Source organism: Lipophrys pholis (assembly GCF_963383615.2).
Source record: "Lipophrys pholis genome assembly, chromosome: 8".
Classification (NCBI taxonomy): Eukaryota; Metazoa; Chordata; class Actinopteri; order Blenniiformes; family Blenniidae; genus Lipophrys; species Lipophrys pholis.
The window spans coordinates 1,124,067-1,146,141 of record NC_137630.1 but is presented as its reverse complement, the minus strand read 5'-3'; the positions used below and the strand labels follow the sequence as shown (position 1 = coordinate 1,146,141).

Below are 22,075 nucleotides of genomic sequence, written 5' to 3'. Positions count from 1 at the left end.
GATCCTCCCTGCCACAGACTCCATCACTGCTGCTCCTCCCAGTTTCCAGGTCAGTGTTTCGTCAACGCGTGGTTCAGCAGGTTGCTGAAGCCTTCAGAATATCAATTGCCAGGAAACCCGAGCAGTGGCGGCAGTCCGGTGGTAGATGTTGACCTGACAGCAATCACAGCGCGGCGTCGGAGGGAAGTCTGTTCCCTTAGTCCTGAGTCGCCATGGAGACAACGAGACGCTCCGCTAGACGTCCTGGAACTTCCTGCAGCCTGTTTGTTCGGGTTCAGAAGCTGCAGCCTCAGCAGGTTGTGAAGGTCAGTGAACAGTCAGCAGCACTGGACCTAACAGAACCGCCGGCAGGTCCGCGTCGTGGTGAATCCTCGGAATCCTTTGAGGCAAACAGACAGAAACACAGGAGCCTGAATCAGACCCCAGACCTGGATCCTGACATACACATACAGACCTGCAGAGGTCTGAGCGTTGGAGCCAACACATCCCATCACCCCATCACACTCCATCACCCCATAACACCTCATCACCCTATCACACTCCATCACACTCCATCACCCCCATCACACTCCATCACCCCCATCACCCCCATCACATCCCCCCATCACACCCTATCACACTCCATCACCCCATCACATCCCATCTCATCACCCCATCACACCCCATCACACTCCATCACCCCATCACATCCCATCCCATCACCCCCATCACACCCCATCACCCCATCACACCCCATCACACTCCATCACCCCATCACATCCCATCCCATCACCCCATCACACCCCATCATATCCCATCCCATCACCCCATCACCCCATCACACCCCATCACACCCCATCACACCCCATCACATCCCATCCCATCACCCCCATCCCACCCCATCACCCCCATCCCCCCATCACACCCCATCACATCACACCCATCACACCCCATCACACTCCATCTGTCATGATCAGCTCTCCTGCAGCCCCTTAGGGGGAGGGGTTATTGGCTGCAGGTGTGTGCTTTTTTCCCTGCAGTGTGTTTCAGGTGGGCGTGCCTGGAGGTGGTGTTTGGGATGGAAGAGCTGGCTGGGTTAATTACCAGGATTCAGTACAGCTGCGGGTAGCAGGTGGAGGCGTTTTGGAGGAGTGGCTCTGCTTTTTAAACGGGCTCCTCACTCCACTCGACGCGGGACCGTAAAATCAACAAGAGTTAGTAGTTGTGGTGTTTGTCTGTTAACTCTACCTCTTGCTACCTGCTCATACACGCTCCCACTCCTCCTCATCATCAGAGTGACGTCGTCAACACTCCACGCTCGGGCCCAGCCAGCACCAGCTCTTCCCACACCGCCTCGGCCACCGCCCACTGGACCACAGGTTCAACCTGCTCTGCCCCAATCAGCTCTGTACTCGGCTCTGGTGCTGACATCCGGGAGCCCCCGTCCGGACAAGGACACGTCCCCTCGCTCCGTCAGCCTGACTCCGTCCACGCTAGCCTGACCCGTGAGCCACTCTCCCCAAAGACTTTATCTCTTCTGGAGGAGAACTCTAAAATGATTATTTCTTATGATAAATAAAATCCTTGGTTCCCTTCATCTCTGTTCTGGTGACTTTCTGCGCTTGAGCCTCTGTCTCCCCGCCGTAACAGTACGGTCCCGCCAAGATGAGCTCAGCAGATCACCAGCCAGGATCAGATATGGACCAGTCTCTCCAGCAGTGCCTCTCCAGCCAAGACGCCAGACTGGGTCAGCATGACGCCTTTCTGCAGAGCCTAGTAGCCAACAATCGGGCAATTCTAGACCAGGTGGCCAGCCTGACCTCCCAGGTGGCCAGCCTGACCTCCCAGGTGGCCAGCCTGACCTCCCAGATGACCAGCCTGACTGTCCAGCAGAACCCGGCCCTCCGGTTACCTGAGCCTTCGGTCTCAGTGCCAGACCTGGGTCCACCTCCTGCAGCCCACTTCAGAGAACCCTTTGCTCCCATTCCAGAGAGGTACGCAGGTGATCTGGGATCATGCCAGGCCTTCCTGACCCAGGTGGGCCTGGTGTTTGAACTACAGCCCCAGTCCTATTCCTCCGACCGATCCCGGATTGCCTACCTTATTGGACTCCTGTCCGGAACCGCCAGAACTTGGGGAACAGCGTTGTGGGAGGGCCAGGCTCCTGAGTGTCGCTCGTACCAGACGTTCACTGAGGAAATGAAGCGGATATTTGACCACCCAGTTCGTGGAAGGGAGGCCAGTGACCGACTCACCCTCATCCGCCAGGGCAACCGCAGTGTGGCTGAATTTGCAATCGAGTTCCAGACCCTAGCAGCGGGTAGTGGTTGGAATGACCGTTCGCTCCAGTCTGCATTCTACCGGGGATTGCAGGATCACCTCCAGGATGAGATCGCCACCCGAGACCGAACTGAAGACCTCGACAAACTGATTAAACTTAGCATCCAGATCGACAACCGTCGCAGGGAGCGTCGCCGCGAGCGATCTCTGCACTGGACTCCTGCACTCCCCAGACAGCCGCGGGCAGATTCCCCAGGTCCTAGCTCCGAGCCAGAAGCCATGCAGATTGGACATGCCCAGCTCACCCCGCAGGAGAGACAACTACGCCGGTCCAATGACGCTTGCCTCTACTGTGGTGAACTGGGACACTACATCACCCGTTGTCCTACACGCCCGGGAAAAGGACGGGCCCACCAGTAGTAAGGGGGTTACTGGTGAGCCAAAACCTCTCTGATGCCCCCCAGCGACTCCAATTATCCGGGACGCTCTGTTTCCAGACCCAGACTCTGATGGTCTCTGCGTTAGTGGATTCCGGAGCAGAGGAGAACTTCATGGACTACCAGTTGGCAGAACAACTAAGCATCCCGTCTGTCCCCTTGGAATCCCAATTAGAAGCCCGGTCTCTCAACGGTCTCCATCTGGCTCGGGTCACCCATAAGACTGTCCCCGTCACTCTGGTGCTTGCAGGTAACCACCAGGAGATCCTCTCCTTTCACCTCATCGACCACTCTCGCCCCCCGCTGGTTCTGGGGTACCCTTGGTTGCGTACTCACAACCCGCGGATCGACTGGGTGAGGGAGGAGGTCAGTTCCTGGAGTGCCTACTGCCTTAACCACTGTCTGCGGTCGGCCCTGACTCCGTCTACGCCCACCAGGCCTGCACCCCCGGATGCCACGGACCTCTCCCTGGTCCCTGAGGCATATCGTGACCTGGCTCCAGTGTTCGATAGGGACAAGGCTCTCTCGTTGCCCCCACATCGCCCATATGACTGCCCTATTGACCTCTTACCAGGAGCCACGCTGCCTCACAGCCGCCTGTATAATCTGTCCCGACCTGAACGCACCGCCATGGAGACCTACATTCGGGAGTCCCTGGCTGCAGGCCTCATTCGACCATCTTCTTCTCCAGTAGGAGCCGGGTTCTTCTTTGTGGGCAAGAAGGACGGCTCACTACGACCGTGCATAGACTTCCGGGGACTCAACGACATCACCATCAAGAACCGGTACCCTTTACCTCTGCTCAGCTCTGCGTTCACTCCCCTCCACGGCGCCACTATATTCACCAAGCTGGACCTTCGAAACGCCTATCACCTCGTACGCATCCGTGAGGGGGATGAATGGAAGACTGCGTTCAACACACCTCTGGGACACTTTGAGTACCTTGTGATGCCCTTTGGACTCACTAACGCCCCTGCAGTTTTCCAAGGACTCATGAACGACATCCTCAGAGACATGGTTGACCGCTTTGTCTTCATCTACCTGGATGACATTCTTATCTACTCCCGCAATGTTAAGGAACACACTCAACATGTCCACCAAGTCCTGGAGCGTCTCCTCAAGAACCGGCTCTATGTAAAGGCGGAGAAATGCGAGTTCCACAAGACCACGGTGTCATTCCTGGGCTACATCATCTCGCCAGGGGAGGTGAGGATGGATCCCAGCAAGGTCTCGGCGGTTCAGGATTGGCCGCAACCTGAGAATCGGAAGCAGCTCCAGCGATTCCTCGGGTTTCCCAACTTCTTCAGACGATTCATCCGGGACTACAGCAAGACCGCTGCTCCCCTGACCGCCTTGACTTCAACCCTTCGACCATTTGTTTGGACTCGTGAAGCAGCCCAGGCCTTTCAGACCCTCAAGCTCCGGTTCACCTCAGCGCCTATTCTCGTCCAGCCAGATCCCGGTCGTCAGTTTGTGGTGGAGGTGGACGCCTCAGACTCGGGGGTGGGAACGGTGCTCTCACAGCGTTCCGCGTCAGACAATAAGCTCCATCCCTGCGCATTCTTCTCTCGACGTCTCTCTCCGGCAGAACGCAATTACGACATTGGAAACCGGGAACTATTGGCTGTCAAGATGGCCCTGGAGGAATGGAGGCACTGGTTAGAGGGAGCTGAGCAGCCATTCATTGTATGGACGGATCATAAGAACCTGGAATATATTCGCTCTGCCAAGAGACTAAATTCTCGCCAGGCCCGTTGGACCCTGTTTTTTGGGCGTTTCCGGTTCACACTCACCTATCGCCCAGGATCCCGCAATGTCAAACCAGATGCCTTGTCCCGTCAGTTCTCCATTGAGGAACCCCCATCTGAACCTGTCCCGATCCTGCCTAAGACCTGCACAGTGGCCTCTCTCACCTGGGAGATCGAGGCCTTGGTCCAAGAGGCCCTCCGGCTACAACCGGACCCAGGTGGTGGACCTGCTAACACAATGTTTGTTCCTGTCCCTGTACGCTCCCAGGTCCTGCAGTGGGGTCACTCGTTCCGGTTCTCCTGTCACCCTGGTGTCACCCGCACCTTGGGAGTGGTGCGTCAAAGATTCTGGTGGCCTACCATGGATCGGGACACCCGGGAATTTGTAGTGGCCTGCACCATCTGTGCCCGCAATAAGACCTCGAACCAACCCAGTTCCGGTCTCCTCCAGCCACTGCCCATCCCGACCCGCCCCTGGTCCCATATTGCAGTGGATTTTGTCACTGGCCTGCCAACTTCTAAGGGTAAGACCACCATCTTGTCTATTATTGACCGCTTTTCAAAGGCAGCGCACCTTGTGGCCCTACCCAAGCTACCCACTGCGAGGGAGACGGCAGACCTGCTGGTTTCTGAGGTTTTTCTTTTGCATGGCATTCCCTTGGACATTGTGTCGGACCGAGGCCCTCAGTTCACGTCAGAGGTTTGGAGGGCGTTCTGCACCGCACTGGGAGCTAAGGTGAGCCTGTCTTCGGGTTTCCATCCGCAGTCTAACGGGCAGACAGAGCGACTCAACCAAGAGATGGAGACCCTTCTCAGATGTGTAACTGCAGAGAACCCCTCAGCCTGGAGTGACCATCTGGCCTGGGTTGAGTATGCACATAACTCGTTGGTCAACTCATCTTCTGGCCTGTCTCCCTTCCAATGTTCCCTGGGTTACCAGCCCCCCCTCTTCCCGTCCCAGGAACAAGAACTGGCGGTTCCTTCGGTACAGGCCCATGTCAGGCGATGCCGTAGGATCTGGAGGCAGGCCCGGGCAGCGCTACTCCAGTCATCCCGCAAGATGGAACGACAGGCTAATAAGAAGCGCTCTCCGGCCCCTTGCTATATCCCTGGGCAGAAGGTGTGGTTGAGGGCCAAGGACCTTCCACTGCGGGTGGAATCAAGGAAGCTCGCCCCACGCTTCGTGGGTCCATTCGAGATCCAAAGGATCATCAACCGGAGTGCGGTACGGTTGAAATTACCTGCCTCAATGCGTATTCACCCCACTTTCCACGTGTCTCAGGTCAAACCGGTGAAGGAGAGTGACCTGTCCCCTCCAGCCCGCCCCCCTCCACCACCCAGGATGCTGGATGGTGGCCTTGTCTACACCGTGCGGCGATTGTTGAACGTTCGTCGCCGGGGGCGTGGTCTCCAGTACCTGGTGGACTGGGAGGGTTATGGTCCGGAGGAACGTTCCTGGGTGCCCCGAAGTCGCATTATGGATCGGGAACTCATCCGGGAGTTCCACCGCCTGAACCCGGGGCAACTCAATTGTACGCCAGGAGGCGCACGTAAGGGGGGGGGGGTACTGTCATGATCGGCTCTCCTGCAGCCCCTTAGGGGGAGGGGTTATTGGCTGCAGGTGTGTGCTTTTTTCCCTGCAGTGTGTTTCAGGTGGGCGTGCCTGGAGGTGGTGTTTGGGATGGAAGAGCTGGCTGGGTTAATTACCAGGATTCAGTACAGCTGCGGGTAGCAGGTGGAGGCGTTTTGGAGGAGTGGCTCTGCTTTTTAAACGGGCTCCTCACTCCACTCGACGCGGGACCGTAAAATCAACAAGAGTTAGTAGTTGTGGTGTTTGTCTGTTAACTCTACCTCTTGCTACCTGCTCATACACGCTCCCACTCCTCCTCATCATCAGAGTGACGTCATCAACACTCCACGCTCGGGCCCAGCCAGCACCAGCTCTTCCCACACCGCCTCGGCCACCGCCCACTGGACCACAGGTTCAACCTGCTCTGCCCCAATCAGCTCTGTACTCGGCTCTGGTGCTGACATCCGGGAGCCCCCGTCCGGACAAGGACACGTCCCCTCGCTCCGTCAGCCTGACTCCGTCCACGCTAGCCTGACCCGTGTGCCACTCTCCCCAAGACTTTATCTCTTCTGGAGGAGAACTCTAAAATGATTATTTCTTATGATAAATAAAATCCTTGGTTCCCTTCATCTCTGTTCTGGTGACTTTCTGCGCTTGAGCCTCTGTCTCCCCGCCGTAACACCATCACCCCATCACACTCCATCGCACTCCATCACACCCCATCACACCCCATCACACCCATCATACTCCATCACACCCTATCACCCCATCACACCCCATCACACTCCATCACACCCCATCACCCCATCACACTCCATCACACCCCATCACACCCCATCACACTCCATCAAATCCCCCCATCACACTCCATCACCCCATCACATCACATCCCATCACCCCATCACACTCCATCACCCCATAACACCCTATCACACTCCATCACACTCCATCACCCCATCACACTCCATCACCCCATCACATCCCCCCATCACACTCCATCACACTCCATCACCCCATCACACTCCATCACCCCCATCACATCCCATCCCATCACCCCATCACACCCCATCACACTCCATCACCCCATCACATCCCATCCCATCACCCCCATCACACCCCATCACCCCCATCACACCCCATCATATCCCATCCCATCACCCCATCACACCCCATCACACTCCATCACCCCATCACATCCCATCCCATCACACCCATCACACCCCATCACACTCCATCACCCCATCACATCCCATCACATCACACCCATCACACCCCATCACACTCCATCACCCCATCACATCCCATCCCATCACACCCATCACACCCCATCACACTCCATCACCCCATCACACCCCATCACACCCCATCACATCACACCCATCACACCCCATCACACCCCATCACATCACACCCATTACACCCCATCACACTCCATCACCCCATCACATCCCATCCCATCACCCCATCCCACCCCATCACCCCCATCACCCCATCAGACCCCATCACATCACCCCCATCACACCCCATCACCCCCATCACACCCCATCACATCCCATCCCATCACCCCATCACACCCCATCACCCCATCACACCCCATCACACTCCATCACCCCATCACATCCCATCCCATCACCCCATCACACCCCATCACACTCCATCACCCCATCACATCCCATCCCATCACACCCATCACACCCCATCACACTCCATCACCCCATCACATCCCATCACCCCATCACACCCCATCACACCCCATCAAACTCCATCACCCCCATCACATCCCATCCCATCACCCCCATCACACCCCATCACACCCCATCACACCCCATCACCCCCATCACACCCCATCACACCCCATCACACCCATCACACCCATCACATCCCATCACCTCCCATAGGATCCCGATCATATCCCCCCATCACCCCAAATAACATCCCATGACATCCCCCTATCGATTCCCATCACATCCCCTGTCAAAGTCAGGGGATGGATCCTTACACCTGATTGGTTCCCTCCACATCCAGTCAGAACAGACAGATCCCAGATTATTAAAGATTGCTGTAGAACTAGTGAATATATTCTGATCCACTGGATGGTGCAAGCGCTCAGCTCCTGAGTCACAGTAAACTTCCAGACTCATCTCGTTTCCTCCGAACAGGTGAAGAACTTTTATTTCTTAACTTCTGCAGGTGAGGTTACATTCAGCGTGGTCGGTAGCCCAGGTGTCGCACTCTAACACGTCCTTGTTGCAACACAAAACTAACAATGGTTCCTATTGCTACACTCTACATCTACAGGTTGGTTTGGATACTTTATTTTTAACAAAACTTTATTTGCAACTGACAAAATCCAAGGTGAGTACTGGGTCCTGCTAAGTAAACACCTCAGTAGTGAGATAGTTTACACTCAAACATCTCTTACCAACTCCCTAGAAAGTTCCTGTAGATCCTCCGGAAACGAAGCCGTCATGTTGAGAAACTCTTCAGACCAAAGCAATGGCTTTGACTGGATCATCGTTCGCCCCGCCCACTGACTTTGACAGCTGAGTTCGATAGATAAGATCAATTCGTGAAGCAAAGCAACACCAAACCATGAGATCGCAAAGACTTAAAGTTCTGTCGCTCACTTGCCCTCATGAACACCGTCAGGCACTAAGGAATCATGAACACTGTGTGTCACTGCGGTTTGTGATTACAGTGTGTCACTAGTGTGTAACTACAGTGCGTAACAGTGTGTCACTACAGTGTCTAATAGTGCGTCACTACAGTGCGACACTACAGTCCGTCACTACAGTGTGCAACTACAGTGCGTCACAACAGTGTGCAACTACAGTGCGTCACAACAGTGTCTCATTAGAGGGTCTCACTAGTGTGTAGCAGTGTTTCACTAAAGTGTGTCACTACAGTGTCTCACTACAGTGTGTAGCAGTGTGTCACTACAGTGTACAACTACAGTGTTACTACAGTGTGTCTCATCAGTGTCTCACTACGGTGTGTGACTACAGTGTCTCACTACAGTGTGTAGCAGTGTGTCACTACAGTGTACAACTACAGTGTAACTACAGTGTGTCTCTTCAGTGTCTCACTACGGTGTGTGACTACAGTGTGTAACTACAGTGTGTAACTAGTGTCTCACTACAGTGTGTAACTACAGTGTGGCACTACAGTGTGTAACTACAGTGTGTAACTAGTGTCTCACTACAGTGTGTAACTACAGTGTGTAACTAGTGTCTCACTACAGTGTGTAACTACAGTGTGGCACTACAGTGTGTAACTACAGTGTGTAACTAGTGTCTCACTACAGTGTGTAACTACAGTGTGGCACTACAGTGTGTAACTACAGTGTGTAACTACAGTGTGTGACTACAGTGTCTCACTACAGTGTGTAACTAGTGTCTCACTACAGTGTGTAACTACAGTGTGTAACTAGTGTCTCACTACAGTGTGTAACTACAGTGTGGCACGACAGTGTGAAACTAGAGTGTGTAACTAGTGTCTCTCTACAGTGTGTAACTACAGTGCGTCACTACAGTCCGTCACTACAATGGCCGTTTTCCAATTTTTAGGCACCAGTATATACTCACCTACGTCAGGAGTAACCCCTGCAGGGCGTCGTCAGAAGTGAGGAAATGCAAATTTACGAGGACGCATTGGCGTTAATGGAGAATTGGAACACGAGTACTTGATGACGCAGTGGCTGTCATGGCTGGATGAAGGACCCTGAAGCTGAGGAGGAGGAGGAGGAGGAGGAGGAGGAGGAGGAGGAGGAGGAACCTGTTGTCTCTCTGCTTCAGCAGGAAGGTGATTTGTACCTGATATTTTATATGATGATCTAAACTTTAGAACATTATTGTAAAATAGTTCCTTTTCTGTCACATACATGCTGTGTATATTACAGTGTATTGTACCATGTATAGTACAATGTACAGTACTGTGTATAGTACAGTGTATAGTTCTGTGTATAGTACAGTGTTACTATTACTTCTACCTCATATGAGCCTTTATTTTACTCTTCCTCTCCTTGAACAATGAAAGCAGCTGATCAGAAATGTTCTACTAATACAAACTAGTATTTTACTGTTTTACTGAAGATCCCTGATGTTTATTGAATTAAGTAACCAACTTTTCACATTCCTGCTGCTTGTTGTCATTAATATGTACTCTATTACATTAGTCTAATATCCATCCTACAGTTAATCACTCATTAGCTGTAATAATTTCTCTTTAGAATAAATAAAAACAAGACTTATACTGTGTGAGAGTACATACATAAATACACACATGGCTTATACTGTCGAGTAAAGAAAGATATCAAGCAGAAGATAAAGGAAACTTTATTTAATAAACTTCAGCAGAACCTACAACAGTAAAAACACAAGTTAGAAACATTATGTACAAAGAAATATTACATTGTTTTTAAAAGTTCTAAAGTTCTTTCTGTTATTTCCCAGGAACCCCTGCAGTGATACACAGGTCAATAATGTTCCTACCCTGGAACCTTTCTCTCCTGGAGGTGTCGTGACTCCAGCTTCAGGGTTTCCAGGAGCATCGTTATGTTGATACTGATGCTCCTGCTGGTCATCAGGTATTCTGCTGTACCGCTGGTTGATGGTGTCACCTTCTAATTCTTCCTCCTGCTGGTCATCAGGTATTCTGCTGTACTGCTGGTTGATGGTGTCACCTTCTAATTCTTCCTCCTGCTGGTCATCAGGTATTCTGCTGTACTGCTGGTTGATGGTGTCACCTTCTAATTCTTCCTCCTGCTGGTCATCAGGTATTCTGCTGTGCTGGTTGATGGTGTCACCTTCTAATTCTTCCTCCTGCTGTACTGCTGGTTGATGGTGTCACCTTCTAATTCTTCCTCCTGCTGAGCCACAACACATCTGTTACCTAAACAGAAACCTTTCCCCTCTATCATAGAGGAGTTATTTGTGATACCAAAGGAGGTTTATTGAGAGTTGAATTGTTCATTTTGTACTTCTAAACATGTATATTACAGACTGGTTTTTAACCACAGGTAGATGCAGGGAAGATTCTACCTTGCTGACATGTTTCAGCTTCATCTGGAGTCTTCCTCAGAGGGTCATCTGGCCGGTCACCTGATAAAGACCAACACCTCATCACAACCAGATGACGCTCTGAGGAAGACTACAGATGAAGCTGAAACATGTCAGCAAGGTAGAAACTTTCCTGTGGTTAAAAAATACTCTATAATATATGAGGTTTATTGACGTGTACATTGACAACTGGGGATCTGTGCAGGATGCTCTTGTCCTGCACAGATCCTCCATGTACCAGCAAGTACTGGTACCAGCTGGGTACTTTCTGCTGGGTGACACAGGAAGAACTGTATTTACCAGGTACTTTCTGCTGGGTGATGGAGGAAGTACTGTATCTACCAAGTACTTTCTGCTGGGTGACAGAGTAAGTACTGTATCTACCAGGTACTTTCTGCTGGGTGACAGAGGAAGTACTGTATCCACCAGGTACTTTCTGATGGGTGACAGAGGAAGTACTGTATCTACCAGGTACTTTCTGCTGGGTGACAGAGGAAGTACTGTATCCACCAGGTACTTTCTGATGGGTGACAGAGGAAGTACTATATCCATGCCTGCAGTACACAGTTGTTATTATAACACTGTACTGACAACCTGCTTTATCTCAATAATCACAATCATGAACACGAAGGAAATAATAACTTCTGATTCATGATTACATCAAAATATAATAAATGTTTCCATGTGAATTTTAACTGACAGGCAGGATGAAACCCAACAGAACCAGGACAAACCTGCTGGTGCTCCGTCTTTCTGAGAGCCTGGAGAGACGTCCTCTGGTTGCTGTCTGTCTGTGTGGCAGAGGGTGACATCATGGAGGTGGAGGATGAGGAAGGTCCAGGGAGGAGGAGGAAGATCCAGGGAGGAGGAGGAAGGTCTAGGGAGGAGGAGGAAGGTCTAGGGAGGTGGAGGAAGGTCCAGGGAGGTGGAGGAAGGTCCAGGGAGGAGAGGGAGGAAGGTCCAGAGAGGAGGAGGAAGGTCTAGGGAGGAGGAGGAAGGACCATGGAGGAAGAGGAAGGTCCAGGGAGGGGGAGGAAGGTCTAGGGAGAAGGAGGAAGGCCCAGGGTGCAGCGGGAGGAAGGTCCACGGAGGAGGTGGATGAAGAAGGTCAAGGGAGGAGGGGGAGGAAGGTCAAAGGAGGAGGAGGAAGGTCCAGGGATGATGGTGGAGACGACCAGGTGACAGTGAGGACGCCCAGAGGGACCTGGCAGGAAGTGATGTGCGAGCGAGACTCGCTGTCCAGCTACCTGCTGCTGAAGAACGACCTGCAGACCTCAGAGAGCAGAACCACATCAAGACAGGAAGCTCTCCTCATGGAGTCATGTTCTCTAGTCATGTTCTCTAGTCATGTTCTCTAGTCATGCTCTCTAGTCATGTTCTCTAGTCATGTTCTCTAGTCATGTTCTCTACTCATGTTCTCTACTCATGTGTAAATATATGTATAGATGACTAAAGACTGAGAGATCAACAGACTGTAAATGATTGTTTATGACTGTAAAATATAGAACTTAACATTGTTCTGTGTTATTTGATAAACAATGTAATGCTGCTTTAAAGAAGAAAATGTCTCGGGTGAATTTCAACAACTATGAGGTCTATGAGGAGAACATAGAACAAAAAGAATGACACACTACCAGTTCAATAAGTTATTAACTCATGTATGAATAAAATATATACATGTAATAATTCAAGCATTAAAAACAATCCTCACTCCTCATCTGGAGGAGTTCCTCTTCTCCTCTGGACCAGGCTTCAGGTTCCTCAGGAGTCCTGGATTACAATAGTGCATGGTGTTAGTTTGAATCCACAGCATCCTCCAGTAGAACCAGTAGAACCTCCAGTAGAACCAGTAGAACCTCCAGTATAATGGGTAGAACACTATAGTGTAATTGAGACAAAACATTATGGCCAGTAGAACCTTCACCTCTCAGTCAAGTTAAATAGTTTTAAACAGGATCTTTCCCCTCAGCAGCAAATATAAAAGTACATGAACACTGTTAGATTTACACTAAAACATTTAGATCTCATGAAAACCTCAGAACAAATGTTTAAGTTAGCATGTTCTTGAAATATCAACCTCATAACAACATTTTAAACAACTATATTCTCGCCTAAAACACTCTTAAAACTGCACTCTGTTGAACAATGACTCTAATATTTCAGAGTTTTACTCACCACTATGTGTTTCCTCCTCCGGCTTCTCCTGCCAAATGCATTATGGGTAAATTGTCTTCCCAAGCCTGCACAGGTCAGTGTCGATGCATCCTTGATAAAGTGGGCGGAGCGAGGATACATCCGGGTATTCCATGTGTACTCTGTGAGAAACGGCCTAAGAATTGGAACAGTACTTGGTCTCCCACTGATGACGTTTCACGAGTACACGAGAGCACAAGTATGGACAAGTATGGGTATTGGAAAACGGCCAGTGTCTTACTACAGTCTGTCACTACAGTGTGTCACTTCAGTGTGTCACCTCAGTGTGTCACTACAGTGTCTCACTACAGTGTGTAGTAGTGTCTCACTACAGTGTGTCACTACAATGTGTCACTACAGTGTGTAGCAGTGTGTCACTACAGTGTCTCACTAGAGTGTGTAGTAGTGTCTCACTACAGTGTGTCACTACAGTGTGTCACTACAATGTGTCACTACAGTGTGTAGCAGTGTGTCACTACAGTGTCTCACTAGAGTGTGTAGTAGTGTCTCACTACAGTGTGTCACTACAGTGTGTCACTACAGTGTGTAGCAGTGTGTCACTACAGTGTCTCACTAGAGTGTGTAGTAGTGTCTCACTACAGTGTGTCACTACAGTGTGTCACTACAGTGTGTAGCAGTGTGTCACTACAGTGTCACACTGGAGTGTGTTACTACAGTGTGTTACTACAGTGTGTAACTAGTGTCTCACTACAGTGTCTCACTACAGTGTCTCACTACAGTGTCTCACTACAGTGTCTCACTACAGTGTCTCACTACAGTCCGTCACTACAGTGTGCAACTACAGTACGTCACTGCAGTGTCTCACTAGTGTGTAGCAGTGTTTCACAACAGTGTGTACCTACAGTGCATCACTACAGGGTGTCACTTCAGTGTGTCACTACAGTGTCTCACTACAGTGTCTCACTAGTGTGTAGCAGTCTTTCACAACAGTGTGTGACTACAGTGCGACACTCGTGCGTCGCTACAGTGTGTCGCTTCAGTGTCTCATGACAGTGTGTAACTACAGTGTGTCACTATAGTGTCTAACTACAGCGTGTTACCACAGTGTGGCACGACAGTGTGTAAATATTGTGTAACAACAGTGTCTATCAACAGTGTCTCACTGCAGTGTGTCACTACAGTGTGCAACTACAGTGTCTCACTAGTGTGTAGCAGTTTGTCACTTACAGTGTCTCACTACAGTGTGTCACTACAGTGTGTCACTACAGTGTGTCACTACAGTGTGCCACAACAGTGTGTAAATAAAGTGTGTCACTACAGTGTCTCAATACAGTGTCTCACTACAGTGTCTCACTACAGTGTACAACTACAGTGTTACTACAGTGTGTCACTTCAGCGTGTCACTTCAGCCTCTCACTACGGTGTGTGACTACAGTGTCTCATGACAGTGTGTAACTACAGTGTCTCGCTACAGTGTGTAACTACAGTGTCTCACTACAGTGTGTAACTACTGTCCCATTACAGTGTGTAACTACAGTGTTTGACTACAGTGTGTAACTGCAGTGTGTAACTACAGTGTCTCTATAGAGGGTGTAGCAGTGTCACCATAGTGTGCAACTACAGTGTGTCACTACAGTGTGTCGCACTACAGTCTGTCACTACAGTGTGTCGCACTACAGTCTGTCACTACAGTGTGTCGCACTACAGTGTGTCGCACTACAGTGTGTCACTACAGTGTGTCACTACAGTGTGTAACAGTGTGTCTATAGTGAGTAACTCCAGGGTGTCATTGCAGTGTGTCAATACAGTGTGTAGCAATATTTCACTACAGTGCGTCACTAAAGTGTCTCTTTACAGTGTGTAACTACAGCGTGTGACTACAGTGTGAAACTACAGTGTGGAACTATTGTCTCACTACAATATGTCACCACAGTGTGTAACTACAGCGTGTCACTACAGTGTGTTACTACAGTCCTTCACTACAGTCTGTCAATACAGTGTGTAGCCGTGTGTCACTGCAGTGTGTCACTACAGTGCATCACTACAGTGCATCACTACAGTGTGTAACTACAGTGACTAACTACAGTTTCACACTACACTGTCATACTAGAGTGTGTAGCAGTGCCTAACTACAGTGTGTAACTGGTGTCTCATTACAGTGTGTCACTACTGTGGCTCACTACAGTGTCACTACAGTGTGTAACAGTGTGTCACTACAGTGTGTAACAAAAGTGTGTCACCACAGTCTGTAACAGTTTGTAACTACAGTGCGTCACTACAGTGCGACACTCGTGCGTCACTACAGTGTGTAACTACAGTTTTTCACTGCAGTGTGCGACTACAGTGTGTGACGAGTGTGTCACTACAGTGTGTGACTACAGTGTCTCACTAGTGTGTCACTACAGTGTGTTACTACAGTGTGTCACTACAGTGTCTCACTCGTGTGTCTCTACAGTGTCTAACTCAGTGTCCCACTACAGTGTCTCACTACAGTGTCTCACTCGTGTGTTTCTACAGTGTCTAACTCAGTGTCCCACTACAGTGTCCCACTACAGTGTCTCACTACAGTGTCTCACTACAGTGTCCCACTACAGTGTCTCACTACAGTGTCCCACTACAGTGTCTCACTACAGTGTCTCACTACAGCGCTTCTTCATGACTTTCTTCGTAGTCGAACAGTAAAATTGACCAATTTTGCTCTTTTTGATTAAGAAACAATTAAAAATGTATTAATTTTAATGGAAAATGAACTCATGGTTCAAACCACTGGATAAATAACTATTTAATGAATTTATTTATTTTATACTTTATTCGTTTCATGATGACAAGTGAGTGTGGTCCAGAGAACCCCACCCCCAAGAATTAGCTCCTCCCCCTTTGACCAAGAAGACCCATTGACCTGTCAGAGGACAGAAGACCTGTCAGCACACCTGTCAGAGTACTATTCAGAGGACCCGTCAGAGGACCTGTCAGAGAACAGAGGACTCGTCAGACTACCTGTCAGAGGACTGAGGACCTGTCAGAAGACCCATCAGAGGGCCTGTCAAGAGGACTCATCAGAGTAACAGTCAGAGGACAGAGGACCTGTCAGAGGACTCGTCAGAGTACCTGTCAGAGCACCTGTCAGAGGACCTGTCAGAGGACCCATCCTAATCATCCAGCTAACTATTCATTCAGCTCACTATCATCCAGCTCACTAGTCATCCAGCTCACTATCATCCAGCTAACTATTCATTCAGCTCACTATCATCCAGCTCACTAGTCATTAAGCTCACTATCATCAAGCTCACTAGTCATTCAACTCACTATCATCCAGCTCACTAGTCATCCAACTCACTTATCATCCAGCTCACTAGTCACTCAGCTCACTATCATCCAGCTTACTAGTCATCCAGCTCACTAGTCATCCAACTCACTTATCATCCAGCTCACTAGTCATTCAGCTCACTATCATCCAGCTTACTAGTCACCCAGCTCACTCGTCATCCAGCTCGCTGTCATCGAGCTGACTAGTCATTCAGCTCACTATCATCCAGCTCACTAGTCATCCAACTCGATAATCATCCAGCTCACTAGTCATTCAGCTCACTGTCACCCAGCTCACTAGCCATCCAGATCACTAGTCATCCAGCTCAGTATTATCCTATTCACTAGTCATCCAGCTCACTATCATCCAAATCACTAGTAATCCAGCTCACTAGTAATCCACCTCACTAGTAATCCAGCTCACGGGTCATTCAGCACACTATCATCCAGCACACTAGTCATCCAGCTCACGAGTCATTCAGCTCACTCTTATTCAGCTCACTATCGTCCAGCTCACTAGTCGTCTCAGCTCGCCCCCCCCACACACACACACACTTCCTGTCCCCTGAAGACGATTAATGAAGTTTTCCAGAGTGTATCTGTTGACCCTGATTGGGAACCTTTCATTAGCATTAGTTATGATCAGGTTCCCTTATTGGAGGTGAAAACAAACAACCTGCACCAAGTCCTCCAATGCGTCCGTCTTACCTGCTAAATCCCGGCTGTCCCAGCGGTGCCTGATCCACAGCCTGAGAGCGGGTAAGGTCTGAGCCCAGGGAAAAGCCCCGCCCATAGCCCCCCCCCCCCCCCCCCCCCCCCCCCCCCCCCCCCCCCCCCCCCCCCCCCCCCCCGGCACCAGGTACAGGCTGGGTCTAGGGAAAAAGCCCCGCCCATAACCCCCCCCCCCTCCCCCGGCACCAGGTACAGGCTGGGTCTAGGGAAAAGCCCCGCCCATGCATCGGGGTAAAGTTCAGCTTCCTGGTCTGGAAGGCGGCAGATCTGCTGGAAACCGGCAGCAGGAGGGAGAATGTCTGGGAGCTGACGAGACAAAGAAACTGGTTTCTGCAACTTTTCAGGCAGATCACAGCTGAATGGAGGAGGAGGAGGAGGAGGAGGAGGAGGAGGAGGAGGAGGAGGAGGAGGAGGAGGAGGAGGAACGTCCGAATAGTCCCCTCCTGTCTCCTTCTCTCTCCCACTTCTCTTTCACCCTGGAAGTGTTTTGTGTTGCGGCCATGATACGGACGGTCTGAATTCTCAATAAGCAAAGGAAACAAGGCTCAATGCTTCCTTTAGAACCTCCTTTAGCCTAGGAACCACTGATGCTTCCTTTAGAACCTCCTTTAGCCTAGGAACCACTGATGCTTCCTTTAGAACCTCCTTTAGCCTAGGAACCACTGATGCTTCCTTTAGAACCTCATTTAGCCTAGGAACCACTGATGCTTCCTTTAGAACCTCCATAGGAACCACTGATGCTTCCTTTAGAACCTCCTTTAGCCTAGGAACCACTGATGCTTCCTTTAGAACCTCCTTTAGCCTAGGAACCACTGATGCTTCCTTTAGAACCTCATTTAGCCTAGGAACCACTGATGCTTCCTTTAGAACCTCCTTTAGCCTAGGAACCACTGATGCTTCCTTTAGAACCTCATTTAGCCTAGGAAACACTGATGCTTCCTTTAGAACCTCCTTTAGCCTAGGAACCACTGATGGTTCCTTTACCAAAGGAGACCAGCTCATGTTCCCCCACAATTCCTTGCGGCGACAACATTTAAAGGAACCCGCTCATCGGAGCGTTCAGGGAAACTCAGGGTGACTGAAAAAGGAGCAGATCATGTAAGTTACCAAAGCAATAATCTGCCTAGAACAACTTGAAATCATCTAGAACCCAGAGGAACTTTTTGTAGTTCATTTTCAGAAACTTGTAGTTCTTTCCCCACTTACAGTAATTTAATGCAAATAACCAACCATAAATCCCAACAACATCACGAAGTGAAAGTGCTGTCTGACTGCCTCACCACCGTGATCACCTTTACTAACTCCTTTAGGAAGTCTCCTAACACCTTTACTAACTCCTTTAGGAAGCCTCCTAACACCTTTACTAACTCCTTTAGGAAGTCTCCTAACACCTTTACTAACTCCTTTAGGAAGCCTCCTAACACCTTTCACTAACTCCTTTAGGAAGCCTCCTAACACCTTTACTAACTCCTTTAGGAAGCCTCCTAACACCTTTACTAACTCCTTTAGGAAGCCTCCTAACACCTTTACTAACTCCTTTAGGAAGCCTCCTAACACCTTTACTAACTCCTTTAGGAAGCCTCCTAACACCTTTACTAACTCCTTTAGGAAGTCTCCTAACACCTTTACTAACTCCTTTAGGAAGCCTCCTAACACCTTTCACTAACTCCTTTAGGAAGCCTCCTAACACCTTTACTAACTCCTTTAGGAAGCCTCCTAACACCTTTACTAACTCCTTTAGGAAGTCTCCTAACTCCTTCACTAACTCCTTTAGGAAGCCTCCTAACTCCTTCACTAACTCCTTTAGGAAGCCTCCTACCTCCTTTCCTTAACCCCGTGATGTCATCCAGGGGGTTAAGGTAAAGTCCATAGTTACGGAGTTAGGAGGGACAATTCGGACGTACTGTAAATATATATCTGTATTGTTAACACTCACTAAATTGAATGAATATATTTTTTTATGTTCCTTGTGTCCTATTGTGTATTTCAGGTCCTTAGATTGTCATAAAGACAATAAATGTGTTTATTTGTCAACTACCATGTTGTTCCTTTTTCAGTGTTTATGAGTTTCAAGCTTCCAGGAGGAACTTTGAGGACCTTCCACTTTATGTGATGTGAAGGAAGACAGGATCGCCATCTGGTGGGACCAGAACGCATCACAGCTTCAGAATCTTCCGCTGCTTTGAGAACAGAATGAGTTCCGTTTCCTCCAGGAAGGTTTCAAACATCAGACACATTCATCCTCTGTCTGATGTTTAACGTCTCATCATGTGACGACCAGAGGAGTTATTGATAACTGCTTCCAGCCACTCTGTACAACATGGAAATGAATGTGGCTCAAAAAGCTGTTTGAAATGTTTTAACAGAAATGCTTTTTCATTTTCAGATTAAATTGCATTTTTTGACTCATAAATATAAATTAATAATCAATTATTCAAACTGCATTTTAATTGTCTTTGACAATACTGCTTATTCTGTGACTTAATGAAAATGAAAAAGAAAATGATGATTAAGATTTAATTCAAAAAGACACTCCAGCATATAGTGACCAAAATTCATCCTTCTGCTCATGTCATTAATCTGTACTGGATTATATTTGTCTCATACACACCCTATAGTTAAGCACATCAATCATTAGTTCTAATAATTTCTCTTTAGAGTAAATACATAAATACACACATAGCTTATACTGTGAGAGTACATATATAAATACACACATAGCTTACACTGTGAGAGTACATACATAAATACACACATGGCTTATACTGTGAGAGTACATACATAAATACACACATGGCTTATACTGTGAGAGTACATACATAAATACACACATGGCTTATACTGTCGAGTAAAGAAAGATATCAAGCAGAAGATAAAGGAAACTTTATTTAATAAACTTCAGCAGAACCTACAACAGTAAAAACACAAGTTAGAAACATTATGTACAAAGAAATATTACATAGTTTTAAAAGTTCTAAAGTTCTTTCTTTTATTTCCCAGGAACCCCTGCAGTGATACACAGGTCAATAATGTTCCTACCCTGGAACCTTTCTCTCCTGGAGGTGTCGTGACTCCAGCTTCAGGGTTTCCAGGAGCATCGTTATGTTGATACTGATGGGTAATGGAGGAAGTACTGTATCTACCAGGTACTTTCTGCTGGGTGACAGAGTAAGTACTGTATCTACCAGGTAGTTTCTGCTGGGTGATGGAGGAAGTACTGTATCTACCAGGTACTTTCTGCTGGGTGACAGAGGAAGTACTGTATCTACCAGGTACTTTCTGCTGGGTGATGGAGGAAGTACTATATCTACCAGGTACTTTCTGCTGGGTGACAGAGGAAGTACTATATCCATGCCTGCAGCACACAGTTGTTATTATATCACTGTACTGACAACCTGCTTTATCTCAATAATCACAATCATGAACACGAAGGAAACAATGAATTCTGATTCATGATTACATCAAAATATATCAAATGTTTCCATGTCCAGAACTACATTAAGACAGGAAGCTCTCCTCATGTAGCCATGTTCTCTCGTCATGTTCTCTATTGATGTTCTCTACTCATGTTCTCCAGTCATGTTCTCTCGTCATGTTCTCTACTCATGTTCTCTACTCATGTTCTCTAGTCATGTTCTCTAGTCATGTTCTCCAGTCATGTTCTCTACTCATGTTCTCTACTCATGTTCTCCAGTCACGTTATCTCGTCATGTTCTCCAGTCATGTTCTCTACTCATGTTCTCTACTCATGTTCTCCAGTCATGTTCTCTACTCATGTTCTCTACTCATGTTCTCTACTCATGTTCTCTACTCATGTTCTCTTGTCATGTTCTCTAGTCATGTTCTCCAGTCATGTTCTCTACTCATGTTCTCTAGTCATGTTCTCTAGTCATGTCCTCCAGTCATGTTCTCTCGTCATGTTCTCTACTCATGTTCTCTACTCATGTTCTCTAGTCATGTTCTCCAGTCATGTTCTCCAGTCATGTTCTCTACTCATGTTCTCTACTCATGTTCTCTAGTCATGTTCTCCAGCCATGTTCTCCATTCATGTTCTCTACTCATGTTCTCTAGTCATGTTCTCTTGTCATGTTCTCTAGTCATGTTCTCTCGTCATGTTCTCTACTCATGTTCTCTACTCATGTTCTCTAGTCATGTTCTCCAGTCATGTTCTCCAGTCATGTTCTCTACTCATGTTCTCTACTCATGTTCTCCAGTCACGTTATCTCGTCATGTTCTCCAGTCATGTACTCTCATCATGTTCTCTCCTCATGTTCCCTAATCATGTTCTCCACTTATGTTCCCTAGTCATGTTCTCCAGTCATGTTCTCTACTCTTGTTCTCTACTCATGTTCTCTACTCATGTTCTCTAGTCATGTTCTCTAGTCATGTTCTCCAGTCATGTTCTCTACTCATGTTCTCCAGTCACGTTATCTCGTCATGTTCTCCAGTCATGTTCTCTCGTCATGTTCTCTACTCATGTTCTCTACTCATGTTCTCTACTCATGTTCTCTTGTCATGTTCTCTAGTCATGTTCTCCAGTCATGTTCTCTACTCATTTTCTCCAGTCATGTTCTCTAGTCATGTTCTCCAGTCATGTTCTCTACTCATTTTCTCCAGTCATGTTCTCTACTCATGTTCTCTACTCATGTTCTCTAGTCATGTTCTCTAGTCATGTTCTCCAGTCATGTTCTCTACTCATGTTCTCTACTCATGTTCTCCAGTCACGTTATCTCGTCATGTTCTTACATCATGTTCTCTACTCATGTTCTCTAGTCATGTTCTCTAATCATGTTCTCCAGCCATGTTCTCCAG

The 22,075-nt window shown here is 48.5% G+C and overlaps 1 protein-coding gene across 1 annotated transcript in view; it reads left to right on the top strand.

Moving 5' to 3' along the window:
- Positions 1–13,410: 13,410 nt before the first annotated feature.
- tpx2 (TPX2 microtubule nucleation factor) overlaps positions 13,411–22,075 on the top strand; it is a 475,192-nt gene continuing 466,527 nt past the window's right edge. The window contains exon 1 of the mRNA XM_080468896.1: positions 13,411–13,522. The gene's annotated coding sequence lies outside the window, so the exon portion shown is untranslated. The remainder of the gene's footprint in view (positions 13,523–22,075) is intronic.